This window comes from Fukomys damarensis, unplaced genomic scaffold, assembly GCF_012274545.1.
Source record: "Fukomys damarensis isolate Sample0158 unplaced genomic scaffold, DMR_v1.0_HiC HiC_scaffold_14, whole genome shotgun sequence".
Lineage (NCBI taxonomy): Eukaryota > Metazoa > Chordata > Mammalia > Rodentia > Bathyergidae > Fukomys > Fukomys damarensis.
Window position 1 is genome coordinate 25,966,019 of NW_022900926.1, and position 15,570 is coordinate 25,981,588.

General features: G+C 41.5%; 2 protein-coding genes across 7 annotated transcripts in view; both read right to left on the reverse strand.

Annotated features, from left to right (window-relative positions):
* The window catches only part of Tulp4 (TUB like protein 4), a 191,751-nt gene that overhangs the window by 108,212 nt on the left and 67,969 nt on the right, over nucleotides 1-15,570 (reverse strand). The window lies entirely within an intron of this gene.
* LOC117286031 (stress-70 protein, mitochondrial-like) overlaps nucleotides 1-15,570 on the reverse strand; it is a 75,397-nt gene that overhangs the window by 18,575 nt on the left and 41,252 nt on the right.

Genomic DNA, 15,570 nt, shown 5'->3' on the forward strand with positions numbered 1-15,570 from the left:
AAATATATTGAATTTTAAGAAGTGACTCAAATAAGACACACTACTTACCAGCCAGGAAACTGGTGAGTTATATAACCTGCCTGGGCCTCAGTCTCCTCATCTATACACCAGTGTGCCAGTTCTAAACTTACAGGACTACTGCAAAGAGTGTGGATGCTCCTGAGAAATCCTGAACCAAGACAGCAACTTAGCATACTGGTATCCGGTTCTCATGATCAGACAAAAGCCAAATGTCTTCCCTTTCTTTGGCTTTGTTTTGTTTTTTGGGACAAGGTCTTGTTCTGTTCAAGCTGACCTTGAACTTGTGGCAATTCTCCTGTCAGCCTCCCAAGTGCTGGACTACAGGCATGTGCCACCTTGCTCTCTCCCTTCCTTTTGGCCTGTCTTGAATAACATCCTCTCCTCTGGTTAGGCCACACTACATTCTCACTTCCCTCCCACCTACTTTTCTTGCCAGTCCTGAAATCCCCAAAATGGGTATATCCCCAAATATCTATCCTCTGCCAAGACTCATTTTCCACACCTCTTGAGGGACAAAGTTCACTTCTATGCCCTCAGAAATCTTCTGCTGGGCCAATTCCCTAAAATTTTTGAGACTTAATTTCTCTACAACCCCAATCATAGAAATCAGGGCCTTAGGAAGAAAAGCCATAGACATTAAGAGGCCGCTGGTAATACCCTCTGCTGGTACAAGAGTGAATGGGACTCACTCCCCACAGTCTTTTTCAGTATGTTGCTAAAACAGAACATCTCAGAACAGCCAGTGGCATTATACAGTGAGTGGTTCTCAAAATCTAGCCTTGGGATCAGCAACATCAGATCCATCAAAGGACTTATGAGAGTGAAGATTCTGAGGCCACTGCAGACCAACTGAACCGTAAGTCCTAGGGCAAGGCTGCAATCTAGTTCTGCACATCTTTCAGGTGATTCTGATGAAACCTAGTTTAAAAACAAGTGTGCTCTAGGGCCGGGAATTTGGCTCAGTGGTTCCGCTGCCTGTCTCACAAGCACAAGGGCCTGAGTTCAATCCCTGGTACCAAAAACAAACAAACAAAAAGTGCTCTGAAGGCTGTGGAACAGTTGAATCCATTTAGTGTAGGATGTTCAGTCCCAGGTACTAAGCTGCAAACCAGGGTTCGAGCAGAGCTCTGAGATACTCTTTGGGGAAGGCCTACGCAGAAGGGAAATAACAAACAAAAACACAGAAGAAAAGCCACAAGGTGAAAGACCTTTTGTACATATTTGGCCATGTAATTATTTCCTCATTGTAAACAAGAAAAGGGAGACTCACTCTGTAAAATGGTTAAGAATAAGGGACAGGCATGGTGGCATGCATCTGTAGTCCCAGCTAGCAAGGAGGTTAAGGAGGAAGGAACACTTGAACTGACCAGCCTGTAGAGTATTAGAAAACAAAGGAGGGAGGGAGAGAGGGACCTGGAAAAGGAAGGATATTTGCAGAGTGAAACTCTTATGATCCAGAGGCTAAATGCTGATGCCTTCCTGTGAGCCCCAGAGAAACCAGACCAACTGTCCTGATGGACAGAAGAGATAGCTTATCAGCTGGCCATTCTGACCATGAGGACATCTTTTGAGATGAGAGACAATGGAGGCCTAGTGAAAAACAGTAAAGTGGCTATCCTGTGAAAGAAAATTCACCCTGATAAGGTAGAATTAAGGAAACCTATGCTACAGACTAACTTTTAATCAGGAAGCAGACCCCCCAAAATTTCAATCCAAATCATTTTCTTCAACAAAGGGAATGTTACTGAGTGCCACTACCCTCTGGGTGGCTACCAGAAGTGTAAGAGTGTTATAATAGAACATATGTCTGGGAAACACTGAGCATTTGCAACATACCTGACCAATTTCCAAAGAGGATTCTAAGTATCTATGACAATACACTGGATATGTGTGTAAAGAGACATTAGCATTTCTCTTTGCAGTTATTTAAATTCAAAAACTAAAAATTATTACTAATAATCAATACTATGGACTGACAGTGGGACTTTCTGGTTCCTGAGCCAGACACCAGAAGGAAGAGTAGAATCCACACCTTTCAACACACTAGTATGTTGTACACACGCCAAGCAGATGATCTTCTGGGTTGTGTCTAGGTGCACTAGATTTCAAGAAATGGACACATTTAAAATGTCACTGCCAAGAAACCAAAGAGTGAAGAAAACTATTCAAACAGCTGCAAAAACAGGAAAATGGCAGAAGTGACATTTTTCCACTACTAGAATGGTTCCATCAACCACATTGAGATAAATACAAGTATGATCTAATCAGATATGCAGCCCCTCAATGTAATTAACAAGAAAGCAAGTGCAAGCCAGAAAGATATGACCAAGATGATAGTTTAGATGAGGATCTAAACACAAAATCATGAGTTAAAGAACAAGTGCTTTCTCCTGCCTAACTGATGAGATCTAATGGGCAGAGTCAGAACTACCCAAGTGCTACGGGTGACTGGAAAGGCAATGCAGAGACACGGTAATTTCCAACCTCTTTTGGACGTCCTTTCATCAAAATCTCCAAGAATGCCAAAGAGCCTTGACTATACCATCATCAATCTAAGGCTGGGCTCTAACATCAGAGAAGCTTCAGGCAATTCTGGCTATTCAAAGTACAAAAGATGTCTGGCTTTGAGGAATTTTCATTCACAAATAAAGGCTGTGAGAAATAACTTAAAAAGCAAAACCAAAGTACCTGGCATCGCCGGGTGTGGTGGTGCACACCTGTAATCCCAGCACTCGGGAGGCTGAGGCAGGAGTATCACTGTGAGATTGAGATCAGCCTGAGCTACATAGTGAGTTCCAGGTCAGTCTCACTTTTTGAGACCCTGTCTCAAAAAACCAAAAAACAAAACAAAAAAAACCAAAGTACCTGGCACATAAAACATTTAATAAATGCTGTTTGACTCTCACTCTCAAATTCACATATGCCATTCTGACCTCCCAAGAGTCACCTTGAAACCCATTGCCTCTCTGGCACATACTTTGAGGTCAGCATTTCACACCACAGCCACTAGCTCTAATCTAGTAGGGTTTATATCCAGATGTCTCCCCAGAGCTTCACGAACTCATAGGCAGGGCCTTTGGAAGGCGGCAATATAGGTGACTTACTGTTAGGAGGTGGGGTCTGGTAAGAGATGGTTCACTGGGGGTGTGAGGGTTATGACCTCGCACCCTGGCTCCTCACTTTGCTCTCTGCTTTTCAGCTAATACGACATGAGCAGCTGCAGCTATTTCTCCATTATACTCCTCTTCAATGCTGTTCTGTCTTGGAACCAGCAGCAGACTATGGACTTAAACCTCTACAAACTGTGAGCCAAAATTAAACCTTTCTTTAATTTTCAAGTGTTAGTATTTTGTTTTAGCAACAAAGAAAGTGATTAAGACAGGCAGGCATCACCCGTAAGTTGCTGACATTCAGAGCACTAAACAGGGGCTACTCAGACCCAGTGAGTTAGAATGTGCACATTAACAGGCATTTCTTAGGCACACTTAAGGGGCATAATACATTTTCCTGTCATAAAGGTGTGTCAAACCCATTATATTCTTTAGAATATTTCTATTGATGAATTATTTTAATTTTATGAAAACTAAACAATAGTGCATAATAGGAAAAAAAACACAAAAATAAAGTATTGGACTTTTACTGTTTATTAAAAAAGCATCAAAATCTTCAACATCAATTAACATCAATTGCTTTTTGGTGTACAAAGTCTAAAAAAGAACATCAGAAATAAAAACCTATGTGAACTACAATGAAAATACCAATAGCTCTCTACAAAAAAAAAAATCTTTACTTCAATTATCACACCTAAGGAGTCTTCACTCATGAAAACAGCACATCCCATACATACATATTGCTTACATTGACAGTGCATGTGTTTTGCTTTCCTGGCCATTTTGCAGGACATGCTTGACTGCTCACTGGTTTCACTGTTTTGTCAGGAGGTTCTTATTATATTCTACAATTTGTAGTTAACAGGAAAATATCAATACAATAAAATGTTAAATTCTTAATACTGTGTTTAGAATAAACATCAACATTTTCACATCAGCTGTTTCCTTGCTTACAAAACCTAAAAGATACCAGAAATAAAATCCTATGTGAACTACAATAAAAACACCAATAGAACTCTACAACAAAAATCTTTGGTTCAACTGTCACACCCACACCAGTCTTCACATGAAAATTACATGTTCCATACACAAGTATCGTTTACACTTATAGCACATGTTGTTTTCCTGTCTTTTATAGGGCACATTTGACATATTTTTGCTTTTCCTGTTGTCATAGTAGGTCTTTGTGGTACTGCATCTCCCTGTTCACCTGTCAGTGTGCTCCACAATTTGTTTGTATAGTTCTCTGGACAGAAACATTTTGTTTTTCCTCTGCAGTAATGATCTCTTATTAGTTACAGTCCTAATCCTCTAAGAAAATTTATCCATGGTATTTTGCCTTATTTTCTTCTTTTTTTTTTTTGGTTTTTTGAGACAGGGTCTCACTATGTAGTTGAGACTGACCTGGAACTCTGGAACTTGGAATTCACTATGTAGCCCAGGCTGGTCTCGAACACATAGGATCCTCCTGCCTCAGCCTCCCAAGTGCTGGGATTACAGGCATGCGCCAGCACGCTCTTGTTATTTTCTTTGTAAACCATCAAACTATTTATGCCACACACATTTAGAATTGAGTAAAACACAAGCATTTGTCAATGTCTTGTGTTTCAAGTGACATCACATTTGCTGCATAACTCACCAACAACATCTACTCTCTTTGGTTTTATGGTAGAAAGTTTGCATCTCAGGCTTCCGTTCTGTCAAGGCTTCCCTATCAATGTTTCTATCATGGTGCAATGTTGACATCAGCAATACCAGTTTGTTTTTCTTTGCCATATATGAGGCCAACATGAATCTTTCTGAAATCCAAAGATTGTACTATACAGTTCTGTTTTGAAATCACAACATTTCATTTGGAATTTGTTTTGTTCCTGCATACAGTTCCTACACTGGTCAACATATGCTCTGTTAACAAATGAAACATTGGAAACCGGTAAACCAATTGTCAAATGTCACATTCTATTTTTTTTTTTTTTTTTTTTTTTTTTGGTACCCAGGATTGAACTGGGGTCCTTGCGCTTAAATATCCCATTCTGATTAGTTTGGGAGATGGGAGCAACAACTTTGTTCACAGCATCACTTGGTTTATTACTACACAAATAAAATAACCTGGGGGCTGAGTTCCAGGACAAATTTCTAAACTGAAAGTGTAAGTCTTAATGTCTACAAGGGCATAAATTTTTATGCCATATTTTGAAGGTTTTTCACATGATACTCCCTGAAGCTATAGCAGCCATGAAACTCTAAAAAATGTTCATCAGTGGTCATGTATTCAGATGGTAAATAACTGCCATTATTATTTCTTTTTCTTTCTTGGTGGGTGGTTTTGTCATCAAGCCTCAGGCAAATCTGAAGAAAACCAAATCTCCTCAGTATCATTGTTGTTCTACAAGCCACAAGCCCACATCCACTGTTTTTCCTTAAATCCCTCACATTCCTGTGATTACCATGAGAAAGCCCTGCTAAGTACAGCAGACCTACGAAGGCTTTCAATTTAGCTACTGAGGTGTCATAATAAATACATTTCTGAGTATGGCTACTGAGGCATACAAAACGTTGTTTTTCAGCCTCTGTATATTTCACAATATTATAGACAGCTAATTAGTTAAAATATAGGCAGTCAGAAAGGGCTGGGCCCTTGAATGAATAAGATAGGAACATATTACAACTGTGGCCAGAGGCACATTTCATTGAAGGTCAGGCTTGAAAACAAGGAGAAATGACTATACCCAATATTCTCAAAGGGATGAACAGCAGTGACTGATACTCTAGGCATCAATCACCTTGAGTGGGGGACCAAAACCTCCCTAGCTCATTCCATCCCAGAAAATCCTTGCTCCTTCCATGTATGCTACATGAGTTTCTCCCCTATTTGATCAATATTACCTAAGTGACTATACTCAAAATCTTATTGGTTGACCATAGTTTTGTTCTACCTGATACCACCTTGTGATTTCCCAATGGATCAATAATACCTAAGAGACCATACTTGTAATCTTATTGTGTTAGGAGACTGTGCATGTTAATATATATACCCCCCCCAGCCATTCTTGTATCTTACTTTCGGATTCTTCCCCAACTTTAAATTTCTCTTTCCCTGAAATTACCTCAGCAGTCTGACGAAACTAGAGCTTCCGCAAGGCGCGAAAATTGAAAAGCAACATAGACTACGACAGGACAATGAAGATCATTCCTTCCAGGAAGAAGTCCTCGGTCTCTCGCTCTATAAATACCCCAGCACTTCCTCTTCACTCTCTCTCTGCCTTCCTGCCTCCTGCTCGCCTCCCTACAATAAAGATCTCCTGCCAGACCTCTCAGTGTATGAGTGGCCTAATTGGGTAGGGGCACCCGAAGGGGCATGCGACCCCCCTTTCATTGGTGTCAGAAGTGGGAAAACGCTTGAGGCCCGAAACCCAGATTCCAGGGCGCCCCTACTCAACCTCCGCCCGACGTCCGCTGCCATTCTCCTCGTCGCCATCTTTACAGCCACCACCGACCCACCGATCTTCTGATCCTCCTTCTGGGTAAGTTCTCCCTCTTGAAGAGTCCTCTGGGTAACGGGGACCCCAGACTCCAGACCACCCACAAGGACCACATCCGGGACAAGGCCAGGGCCCAGGCCCTCTGTCCCTCAGTTTTGGCAAACCGGGTTTGCCCGTTGAGTCCGGGACTCAACTGAGCTAAGTCCGGGACTTAGCTCCCCATAAACTCCTATCTTGTGTGTGGGACGCCTTCACGAGAGACTGAGTTTCAGCTTTCTAGACTGGGTCTAGAAAAAGAGGGGGTCTTATCAGAACTCTCGGAGATGTCTGGACTTCTGATAACCTCCTGTCCTGGTGGTCATGGGCTCTGGGCTCCTCCATACCTGCCGACTCTCCTTTGGGATACTTACTAAGAAATTTAGAGGGTCTCGATCTAAAACCCAAGCAGCTAATTCACTTATCCACTCAAGTTTGGTCCCAATATCAATTAGACAACCAAAGCATCTGGCCACCTAATGGCTCTTTTGAATCGGGTCTAATTAGAGACCTTTACAACTTATGTGAGCGACAAGGAAAATGGTTGGACAAGGAATATGTCCAGGGCTTTTCTTATCTGGCTAGTCAGCCCTCTCTCTGTTCCACCCGCCAAAACTTCTCCCATACTTCTGCTGACCCAAGGTCACCCCACTGCTGACACCCCTCCTTCCGACTCTCCAAAACAACAAGACCCGGTGGATGACCCTCCCCCTTATCAGGTGGCAAGAAATCTTCTCACCCCTCCTCTTACCCCATCTGACTCCTCCTCTTCTCCTAAATCTCCTGCCCCTCTCACTTCTTCTGAACCTCCCACTGCCCTGCCCTATGCACCAACTGCACCCCTCACTCGCTCCAGGTCACATATGAGCCACACGATGGCACCCTTGCGCAAGGTAGCTGGAGCTGAAGGAATTGTTCGCGTTCATACTCCTTTTCCTATGTCTGAATTAGTTCTCATCCAAGTTAGGCTTGGTTCTTTCACAGCTGATCCAACAACCTTTATAAAACAATTTCAACTTTTAACTCAGTCTTACCAATCAACTTACCATGATCTTTTTGTGATCTTAACCAATGCCTTGACTCCCGAGGAGAATAAAAGAGTGCTGGATCAGGCTTGTGCACACGCAGACCAAGAACATTTAACCAAGAATCACCACCCAGCAGGTGCTGCTGCAGTCCCCTATCAGGACCCAGAATGGGACTACAACACGGAGGTGGGAACTGAAGCTCGAAACAGGTACATTAATTGCCTCCTTCATGGGCTCCGCAGAGCCACCATGAAGTCCATTAATTATGAAAAGTTAAATGAAATCATACAGGATAAAAATGAAAACCCGTCCACCTTTTTACAAAGGTTAACTGATGGCCTCCACCAACATACTAAACTTGACCCTGAGTCTGTGGATGGCCAGATAATTATGATGCATTTCTTTTCTCAAAGTTACCTCGACATTAGATTTAAACTAAAAAAGCTTGATCGGGGGCCCTTGACCTCTCCTGCAGAGGTCCTGTCAATAGCATTCAAGGCCTATCATGGCTGAGATGACCTCAAAACTACAAAAAAATATCAATTACTAGCACAAGCTCTTAATTCAACCAGGCCACCCTCACCACAGGAGAGGAGACCCTTTCGAAAGGGTTCCCAACCACCAGGCCCCTGTTACAGGTGTAATCAGGAAGGTCACTGGGCAAAGGACTGTCCTAATCCCAGGGTGCCAACCAAGCCCTGTCCCAAATGTCGCCAGAGGGGACATTGGAGTATAGACTGTCCCTTGGCGTCCACCCACCATTAGACTGTCAGCCCCGTAGCTCCCCAACATACCGACCTGATAGGTCCTGCGACAATGGAGGGACTATGAGGAGGCCCTGGAACATCTGGCCCAACGCGGATCACTGCCCAGGAGCCCAGGGTAACCTTGACTGTGGCAGGCAGGACCATTTCTTTCTTATTGGATACTGGTGCCAGCTTCTCTGCATTACGAGAATATTGGGGGCCTACCTCCCTTTCTCAGACTTCTATTGTTGGGGTAGAAGGCCAACTACAGTGCCCTCGCCAGACTCCCTTACTGTCATACACAACTGGTGACTTTTCATTCCTTCATTCATTCCTAGTCCTCCCATCCTGTCCCGTTCCCTTAGTGGGTCGTGACATTTTATCTCAAATTGGAACATCCATTCATTTTTTTATGGTCAAGCCCTTCCAGCACTCCGACACCCTCCTTCTGCTTAGTGCTATCCCAAGCCATCGAGTCTCTGCCTTCCCAACTCACCTGGCCAATCAGCCCCTCTCTCATAAATCCCCAAGTATGGGATATTCATTCACCCTCAGTGGCCAAATGTCCCGCTATCAAAATCCTCCTTAAAAATCCCTCACAATTTCCAAGTTTGGCACAATACCCCCTCTCTCGCTCTAGCCTAGAATGGTTAATTCCCATAATACATGATCTTTTACAGAAGGGATTTCTGAGACATACTAACTCTCCCTTTAACACTCCCATTTTAGCAGTAAAAAAACCGAATGGAACATATCGATTAGTTCAGGATCTCAGAATTATTAATTCAGCTGTTATTCCCATACATCCAATCATGCCAAACCCTTATACCCTCCTGTCCTCCATCTGACCTGATGCCACTTATTTTTCTGCTCTAGACCTCAAGGATGCATTCTTTTCTATCCCTTTACACAAAGATTTTCACGACATTTTTGCATTTACCTGGACTGATCCCTTTACCAATTTGTCTACCCAACTTATTTGGACTGTCTTACCTCAGGGCTTTAGGGATAGCCCTCATCTGTTTGGTCAGATTCACAAGACCTATCTCTTCTCCATCTCAAGGACACACAATGTATTCAATATGTAGATGACCTCCTTCTCTGTGCCCCTTCATTATCTTCACTCCAACAAGACACTTACACACTTTTAAATTTTATCTCTCAGAAGGGATATCGGGTATCACCAACAAAAGTCCAACTGTTTAAACAATAAGTTACCTATTTAGGAATATCCTTAACACCTGGGTTCAAATCCATTACAATAGACAGGAAACAAACCCTTCCAGATATTCTGGTTCCCACAACCAAAAGAGAACTTCTTTCCTTTTTGGGTATGGCTGGATATCTTCAATCCTGGATTCCCAACTATTCCCCTTTGGCAGCTCCCCTTTATGAAGCAGCCAAGGGAGACCCCCATGAACCCATAGATACCCCCATAAGTATCCCCTTTATTCATCTTAAATCAAATTTATTAGAAGCCCCGCTTTACATCTTCCAGATTTGTCACACCCCTTTCATCTTTATGTGTAAGAAGGCAAAGGATTTGCCCTCGGGGTCCTAGGACACCAAATGGGTCTCACTTTTGCACCTGTGGCCTATTTATCCAAACAATGGACCCAACCATTAAGGGGTGGGCCCCTTGTTTGCGAAGCTTGGCGGCTGCCCCACTCTTAGCTTGGGAATCAAAAAAACTCACCTTTGGATCCCCTATGGTAATTTTCTCTCATCATTCCCTGTCAGACTTACTAAATTATAAACATCTACAATATCTTCCCCTTTGTAGGATCCTATCCCTCCAAACGGCTCTCCTACATGATCCTTCCCTCACTTTTCAACTCTGCCCACCCATCAATCCTTCCTTCCTATTGCCAACCCCCAAGACCGATATGCCTATTCATGACTGCCTAGAGACTTTTGAAGATCTTTTGCCTCATGATTTCCATATAGTAAAAGGTCCTCTTCCCTCCTCTGAGCTGACTTGGTTTACAGATGGCAATTCATTTTTCAAAGATCTCACCAAAAGAGCAGGGTACGCCATAGTATCCCACTCTGAAGTCATGGAACAAGGGCCTTTGCCCACCCAAACCACTAACCAACAAGCAGAACTCATAGCCCTTACTCAAGCCTTTACATTAGCCTCAGGAAAATGACTTACTGTATATACTGATTCCAAATATGCCTTCCATATACTCCTCTCACATGCAGCGATTTGGCGTGAAAGGGGATTTTGCACCACAAAGGGCAACTCCATCCAAAATTCCAAGTTCATTACAGAACTCCTACAGGCATCTAAGCTACCATCAGCAATAGGAGTCATCCATTGTAAGGCCCACCAGTCAGATTCATCAGAGATAACTAGGGCAAACAACAGGGCCAATCAGGCTGCAAAAGAGGCCGCCCTAAACTCACACGTCATCTCGAGCTCTAACTCTATGCTACCTCTGGCTTCAGCAAGTCCCTTAGATGGCTCAAACATACCCACTAAAGCCCCCTCTTTAACTAGGGATCAGCTTATCTATCTACATAAACTTTTCCATCCTGGCTCTAAGACCTTACTGGCTTTTCTAGAACCAATAGTTTCTCTTTCTCCCCTGGATAAGTTGTTTCTCCAAAACCTAACCTCCACCTGTCTCATATGTCAAAGATCAAACCCCTCTGCCAGGCCCGCCCCCTTTCCTACACATCAAGCTAGAGGCATGCTACCCGGTATGGACTGGCAAATCGATTTTACACATATGCCCAAGATAAAAAGGCATAAATACCTGTTAGTGCTAATAGATACCTTCTCTGGATGGGTTGAGGCCTTCCCTATCTCAAATAAATGGGCTTCCACTGTTTCCCTTCTGATCTTATAAGGAACTTATTCCCAGGTTCAGACTCCCCACTTCTTTCCAATCTGAAAATGGACCTGAGTTCACCTCCCAGGTAACCCAAGGTCTTGCCAAATTTATGGGAATTCCCTGGCACTTCCATGTCCCATTCCACCCCCAATCATCAGGAAAGGCGATGTAGACCCTTTACTTATTACACTCTGCTTCACAGTTCCCCCGCTTCACTAACAAATCTGTGTATTTGGATTCTTCTCAAAGTACCTTATAGACGACTCCAATGGGAATATTACCGCCATTGTCAATTCACCTTCACACAACAACAACACAGCCAACCGGACGTTAGGCTAACCCCCGCGTTGGCCCCTAGGTTGACTCGTTGCCCCAAATTCAGCAGGAAGTAGTTATAGAAGACAGACACTCCACCCGTTTTCCATCTGCCCATGGATATGTTGGCTGCCAATTGTCATCCAAAATCAAAGAGTGGGGAATGTTAGGAGACTGTGCATGTTAATATATATAAACCCCCTCCCAGCCATTTTTGTATCTTACTTCCGGGTTCTTCCCCGACTTTAAGTTTCTCTTTCCCTGAAATTACCTCAGCAGTCTGACGAAACTAGACCTTCCGCAAGGCGTGAAAATTGAAAAGCAACATAGACTACGATAGGACAATGAAGATCGATCCTCCCAGGAAGAAGTCCTTGGTCTCCTGCTCTATAAATACCCCAGCACTTCCTCTTCACTCTCTCTCTGCCTTCCTGCCTCCTGCTCGCCTCCCTACAATAAAGATCTCCTGCTGGACCTCTCAGTGCGTGAGTGGCCTAATTGGGAAGGGGTACCCGAAGGGGCACACGACCCCCCTTTCATATTGGTTGATTATAGTTTTTTCCACCTTATACTTGCCTTGCCTTATGGTTTTGCTCTATAAACTTTCTTGAGAAGCAAAGTCCCAGGATATCCACTCAGGACCCTTTCTGTCTCTCTGGGAAGCTATCTTTCTCTCAATAAATACTTCCTATTCTTAACCTCTGTTGTTCCCAGAATTCATTCTTAAATTTTAGAGAACACAAACTGAGCACACTGGACATATAGTAGGCTGGGAGTTATATCTCCTTTATGTTATTTGGAAGTCCTATATTATCCCTATATCCTACTTCCTATATCAACATCTTATAGCATTTTGTCTGTTACAATTTCCAACAATGAATGGCAGGGCTAGCATTCTGTCTAATACATTTCATCTCTGCCAAGGTCCTCACTATATTTTCAGACCTAGTTCTAACACTGTATTTCATTTGGTTGCATGACCATTTTGCAACATTTAGACTAGTCAAATATGCATTCAAATTGTTTTCTTTGTCATTTTAATCAAGGAGGTCTGCATTCCCTGTGTCTCTATCAGTGAATTCTTACCAGTCAATTCTTGCTCTATTTCACTGTCACAGGAACTCTGGCTCATGCGCTAATATCAAAGTCATCACTGTAGTCACTGTCATAATCATCATATCCCCACACTACTCTTTGGTTATGAAGACATGTATTTTACCACAATGAATGATCTTCATCATTCATGCATGAGTACTCTGATGATTTACTTTTTTGACCTCCTCCAAAACTTGCCAATCTAGTTTTTAAAGTGCTACTATACGGAACTGGGCTACTTCTACCAGAAAAGTCAAAAGAAAACTTAAAAAAAAATAAACCCTAGAGTGGTGTGGGTATATTATACCCTGTGTGATGCAGAGGTAAACAAGTGAAAACTGTTAGGTGGAACATAATGTGGATGAAAATCCTAGCTTGACACTTGCACAGGTGCGCACACCTTGCCATTCATCATACCAAGTGGCTAAGCTCAAAGGTTGTTTCCTGTATCCCTCAGGGAAAGGTACTGAGACATACAGCCAGCTGGCTACTATTACGGTAAAGTAAAGATTTACAGTAGAAAAGTAAGGGATGGGTTTTTGAAACCCAGTGTTCTGCACCCAGGGCTGTTTTCAAGATGGTGTACTAAAGAAGAATTCACAGTGCAAATCACTAGTTGTAATATCATGTAAAATGATCAAAGGGAGCTCAACAGAGAAGAAAAGCAGTGCTTCCTTCTGTGAGTCAGATATTACTTACTTAGAAAAAGGCAAGTGAGAAGAAAACTCCTCTATCTGTGCAGGAGAAGCCCATAATTCATCAGAGAGCACAGAACATTCTTGTCTTTTGTCTTTTTTGTTATTTCAAAAATCTCGAAACAAACTTCCAATCTTTGATATTCCCAACAACTTAAAGATTAATCTACAGCTACACAACGAAGTGGAAGAAAGCATCTAATTATAAATGAAAACTAATCCCTATGAAAGGGATGTACTGACAGTTTTACACATCTGTACACATACGGCATTAGAGTACAAACATACAAATCTAAAGTATTTCCTACTGAGAAAAGATATGACAACAGAAAGATAAAAGTATCCCAAGCCTTATTCTAATACTAGCTTGCCACTTAGGAAGTGGAAAAGACCAAAACATATCATTACTCAAATGAAACAAATAATCAGTTCAATGAGAGGTAGCATAGGTTTCATAATTCTGTCAAGTCATTTAAAGATAAGAAATTTCAAAGTTAGATGTCTACTAATAGAAATTGGTTTTACTAAATTTATACTGGTAGTTCTTTACATTTAAAATATTTTCCCAAATATTCACCAAGTTTGCCTTTGTATATTTAAATTTGCTAAATGAACCCTCATAATCATACTGTAGTAGATTACAAACTGTTGGTAACGATTATTTGGCTTAAGTCACAGCTCCTTGTCCTCTCTCCGGGAAGCATAATGTACTTTACATGCAGTTATTAAAAGAAAGTACAGCAGAAAAGTGAATAACCTTGCTATACACAAGGACTAGTTTATTATTCAATTTTTAAAATTTAACCATGTTGCTCCATTTCATAATTCTTTATGGTTATTACTATATTACTCTTTTACAAAGTCAAATATATAAAAGAATATCTATTAATGGATACTAGCTCATAGCTAGGAACATGTTCCCATACCAAAATAACTGAGAAAAACGAAATGGAATTAAGATATTTTTGTTTTTATTTGAACATACTAACACAGCAAAAAAACATAAAGAGCAGGTGATTTAGCTCAGCGGTTCGGTGCCCTGCCTTGCAAGCGCAAGGACTCAAGTTCAATCCCCGGTACCAAAAAAACCATAAAGAAAAACTTCCACCAGTATGTGGCTGAATAATTAAATACACAATGGTACATACATTAATTTCAATGCCCCCATTCCTTCCAAAGGCTGCAAACTAGGAGTAGTGATTTAATTTTGTTTTTTTAAAAAGCTGTGTACATTTACGTGCATGATTATATATTTTTGCCTGTTCATATATAAAAAAAGTTAATGGAAAATACTAAACTGTTAATGGTTCTGTCTCCAGATACTAGGGTAGAAAGATCATTATATATTTCTTTATTCTTTGACTTTCTCACTATGCACATAAATGACTCACATAATTTAAATATTTCAATACTACTTAAACCATCTATTATAATGCTGGTCAGTACATACACAAGAAAGTCATATATAACAAATTTGAATCAGACTTCATGTTTCAACAGAAATTAAAAACAAACCTAAAAGTCTTTACACACACAAAGTATGAGAGGTGCTGCTGAGTTCTTCAAATTCAGGCCAAATCTATACTAATAACACAAGTGGTTCCAAAAGCACTTTTCGCTAACTCAAAGGGCAAAGATATACCTCATGATTCATATGCCTTTTTATAGCACTGCATTTAATATTAATGAAAACTTTAAGAAAATTTTGTACAATACACAAAATCTTAAAAACCATTTTTATTGGTCTCCACATCAAAACAAATTTTTTTGTATTTACTAACTATAAGAAAAAAGTATACTGCCTAATTTATTGGTTGATATGCAATGTAAGCGACTGAATCCAGGCTCTTTGCACTGAGCTACATCCCTAGCCTTTAAAAATTTTTATTTTGAGGCAGGGTATTGCTAAGGCCCAAGATGCCCAGTCTGGCAACTTGCAATCCTCCTGCCTGCCTCAGCCTTCCAGAATTCTAAGATTACAGGTGTGTACAATCAGGCCGGGCTGTTGTCTGACTTTTTTTCTTTTAATTTTATTGAGTTTATTGGTACATTTTAGGGATACAGTACAGTTACATTCATTGTTGGGATCATGTACCTCTACATGGCAAGTCTTGATTCTCATTTTTTCCCCTTACCCCTGCCCTCCCGTCACCCCCTCCTCCCCTCCCCATCTACAAACACTTTATTTTCATCCTTTCATTC